Below are 4319 nucleotides of genomic sequence, written 5' to 3'. Positions count from 1 at the left end.
CTAACCATCACATATGCATAAAGATATAATTTGTAACAGGTACAACAAAAAGGTGGGGATGGGACCGTGGGGTATAGGAGCAGTATGTAAGCTATTGAGGTTAAGATGGTAGTCAAATCAAATGTGATTGTTATAGATTTAAGATGTCAAATTTAAGCCCCATGATAATGACAAAGAAAGTAAATAAAACATATCCAGAGAAAGAAATGAGAAGGTGTATTCTGGCATTAACCGAAGGATTGAGAGACAAAAAGATAAACATCTTACAAAGACCAAATAACAAATGGCAAAAGAAAGTCCTGCATTATTAAGAGTTATTTTAATGTAAATGGATTAAACTCTCCAGTCAAAAGGTAGAGATGAGTAAAATGGATTTTTTTTTAAAAAAAGCATGACCCAACTATATGCTGCTTATAAGAAACTCACCTTAAACTCAAAGATACAAGTAGGTTAGAGGTGAAAGGATGGAAAAACCATGCCAAGGAATAGTCACCAAAAGAGAGCTGGGGTAGCTAAATGGGATAGGCAGATGAAAAAAGACTTTAAATAAACAGCTGTTATGACGAGACAAAGAAGGTCACATTTTTTGTACTGATAAAGGGGTCAATCAACAAGAAAAAACAATGATATATATGTGCACCTAATGGCAGAGTCCCAAAATATATGAAGCAAATACTGAAATATTTGAAGGGAAAAACAGACAGTTCTATATTAGTGCCAGGAGACTTTAATACACCACTTTAAATAAGATTTCTGGAGAGAACATCAATAAGGAAATAGAACACTTGAACAATACTCTAAACCGAGTAGACCTAACAGTCATATACACAACCGTTTACCTAACAGCAAAAAAATAAATATTCTTCTCTAGTACACAGGCATCATTCTCCAGGATAGGCCACATGTTATGTCATGAAACAATTCTCAATAAATAAAATATCAACGTCATACCTTATATTTTCTACAACCCATCGGAATGAAACTAAGAATCAATAACATAGGGAGAACTGGAAAATTCACAATTGTTCCTTCCTTTTAATTACTGAAGAGCATTCCAGTTTAGGAATATACCCAACTCATTTTCAGTTTTGGGCTATTTCAAAAAAGCTGTTTTGATCATTCATGTGCAAGTCTTTGTATGGATTTTCCCTAGGGTAAATGCCTGGAGGAGAATGGCTTAATCATATGGCAGGTATATATTTAACTCTTAGTAAAATGCCTTTTTTCCAAAGTGGTTGTACCACTTCACCTTCCCACCAGCAGGATACAATAGTCCCAGTTCTTCCTCCTTGCTAACACATGGTGTGGTCAGTCTTTTTAATTTTAGATATTTTCATAGGTATGTGATAGTACCTCATTGTGGCTTTAATTTGCATTTTTCTGATGACTAGAATGATGTTGAGCATCTTTTCATATGTTAATTTGTTATCTGTCTATGTATGTATGTATGTATGTATGTATCTATCTATCTATCTATCTATCTATCTATCTATCTATCTATCTATCTATCTATCTATCTATCTGGTAAAGTGTCTATTCAGGTCTCTTGCACAGGCATTGTTCGTTTTCTCATTACTGATTTTTAAAAAAGATTTATTTAATTTATTTATTTCTCCCCACCCCCTCATTGTTTGCACTTGCTGTGTCTGTTCATCTTCTTGTTTCTTTAGGAGGCTCTGGGAAGAACCTGCGACCTCTGCTATGGGAGGAAGGCACCCAATTGCTTGAGTCACCTCTGCCCCCTGCTTTGTGGTGTGTCTCATTTTGTTTTTCTTCTTGTGTTTCTTGTTGCATCAGCTTGTTGCATCAGCTTGCCGTGCCTGCCCATCGTGTCAGCCTCCTGTCTTGCTTGTCCTCTTTAGGAGGCATAAGGAACCTCTGCTCCCTGCTTGTTGCGTCTCTCATCACATCATGTTTTCTCTTTTCTTCTTGTGTCTCTTGTTGCATCTGCTTGCCACACCTGCCCATTGTGCCAGCTCACTGTCTTCTTTGGGAGACGGTGGAAACCAAACCAGGGGCCTCCCATGTGGTAGAAGGGAGCTCAATCACTTGAGCCACAGCTGCTTCCCTTATTTCTGGTGTTTGAGAGTCCTTTTTATTTCTGGATATCAGACCTTTATCAGATACGTGATTACTAATTTTTTTTCCCTAGCGTGTGGCTTGTCTTTCCATTTTTTTAATGGTATCCTTTGAAGAGCAGAAATTCTTAATTTTGATGAAGCCAATTTACCAGTTGTACTGCTTTGGTGTTGTATTGAAGAAATCTTTGTCTAACTCAATGTCACAAAGATTTCCTCCTATGTTTCTTTTTGTTAAAAAAAATATCCTTTCTTGCTCTCACCAGAGACTGACGTTGTCTTCAAACCCTGCATGGAAATCCTTGATGACCTGCCACGATGCCGAGGGAAGCCAGGGTAACCGGAGGTCCGGCTACTTCCTTAAGGCCATCCGGCTTGTGGGTGATCATCCACAGAGCTTCACGGAGGGAGCAGACAACGTGGGCTCCGAGGAGGTGCAGCACGTCCCCCGTGGGAAGGCTGTGGTGCTGACGGCAAGAGCACCGTGATGCGCAAGGCCATCTGAAGGATCTGGAGAACAGCCCGGCCCTGGAGGAGCCCTTGCCTCATGTCCAGGGGAATGAGGGCTTTGTGCTCACCGAGAGGACCTCCCTGAGCTCAGGGACGTGCTGCTGGCGGTGCTGGTGCCGTTGCCCCAGGCAAAGGCACGGTGCACTGGGCTGGGGCCAAGGAGCTCTCCTTCCTCCAGGCTGCAGGCATCACCCCGAGATCTCCACCGTGCTCCTGCGGGACGTGCAGCTGGTAAGCCTGGAGACGAAGTGGTGCCAGCAGCGCCACCCTGCTGAGCGTGCTGAACGCCTCCCCTTCTCCCGTGGGCTTTGCACCGGCAGGTGTTTGATAACGACAGCACCCGCAACCCTGAAGGACTGGACGTCACAGGGGAAGCTGTGCTCTCACATCTGTCAGCGTCTGTCTGCGGATCCGTTACCCATCTGTTGCATCAGCGCCCCATTCTAGAATCGATGGGCATGCTTGTGTTCTGGCCTTGACTGTGGAGACGGGTTGCACCTTCCCACTGGCTGAAAAGGTCAAGGCCTTCTCCCTGATCCATCTGCATTCGTGGCTGCTGCCCCGTGGCCACCGCCGCCGCTGCTCCTGCTGCCGCGGCCGAGGTCGAGCGGAGGAAGAGTCAGAGGGGGCGGAGGGGGATTTGGGGTTTGCTCTCTGACTAGTCACCAGAAAGCAGGCAGCACGGCTAGCTTTATCTGTGAAATGAGGAAATAAATGCTTCCTTCCTTTGAAAGAGAAAAAGAAACAGGGAGAGAGAGAGCAACCGAGGAGGAAGGGAAGGGGAGGGAGAGAGAGAAAGAAAGAAAAAAGAAAAGAAAGAAAGAAAAAGTAAGAAATCCTTTCACCACTGTACTGTCTTTGCATTTTTGTCAAAATCGATTGACTGCATATAGTGGACCCATTTCGGAACTCATATTGGGTTCCCTTGATCTATTTGTATACATTGACATGAGCAGCACACTGTCTTGGTTACAGCAGCTTTACAATCAGTCTTGAAGTCAGCAATGTGAGCCTTCCAACTTCCTTATCATCTTCTCAATATTGTTTTGGCTGTTCTAAGTCCTTTGCATTTCCACATAAATTTTAAAATCAGCTTGTTAAGTTTTACCAAAAAAAAAAAAAAGCCTACTCGGATTTTGATTGGGATTATTGGGGAGACTTGGGGAGAATTGGTGTCTTAGCAATATTGAGTCTTTCAATCCAAGAGCCTGGTATATCTGTTCATTTATTTAGGTCTTCTCTTTTATTTTTAACAGAGTTTTAAATTATGTGAATGTTACATAAAAAAATATAGGGGATCTCATATGCCCTACCCACCCCCAATTTCCCACATTAACAACATCTTTCATTAGTGTTGTATGTTTGCTACAATTGAGGAACACATATTGAATCACTGCTCCTAACTAACCATGGACTACAGTTCACATTATAGTTTACACTCTGCCCCTGCACAGTTTTATAGGTTTCGACAAAATGTAAAATGGCCTGTATCCATCATTGCAATGCCATGCTGGACAATTTCAATGTCCCCCAAATGCCCTCACGTTGCACCTGCTCTTCCACCTCATGGTTCACTGTGTCATACAGTCCCACGCCTTGTACAACCATTTATTTTTAAAAATAAACTTCTTTTTAACGATGGTTGATTGGCCACATTCATTTATCTCTTCTCTCTTAAGATCCCACCAAAATGACAGCAAAAGAAAGTGTCAACCCATAATGATAATGAGA

At 42.4% G+C, this 4319-nt stretch overlaps 1 pseudogene; it reads left to right on the top strand.

The window, feature by feature from the left end:
• Positions 1-2349: 2349 nt before the first annotated feature.
• Positions 2350-3575, top strand: LOC101414938 (large ribosomal subunit protein uL10 pseudogene; annotated as a pseudogene).
• Positions 3576-4319: the final 744 nt, after the last annotated feature.

Source organism: Dasypus novemcinctus, chromosome 9 (assembly GCF_030445035.2).
Source record: "Dasypus novemcinctus isolate mDasNov1 chromosome 9, mDasNov1.1.hap2, whole genome shotgun sequence".
NCBI classification, from domain to species: Eukaryota; Metazoa; Chordata; class Mammalia; order Cingulata; family Dasypodidae; genus Dasypus; species Dasypus novemcinctus.
The sequence above is the reverse complement of the archived record's forward strand: the minus strand, read 5'-3'. Positions and strand labels throughout refer to the sequence as shown.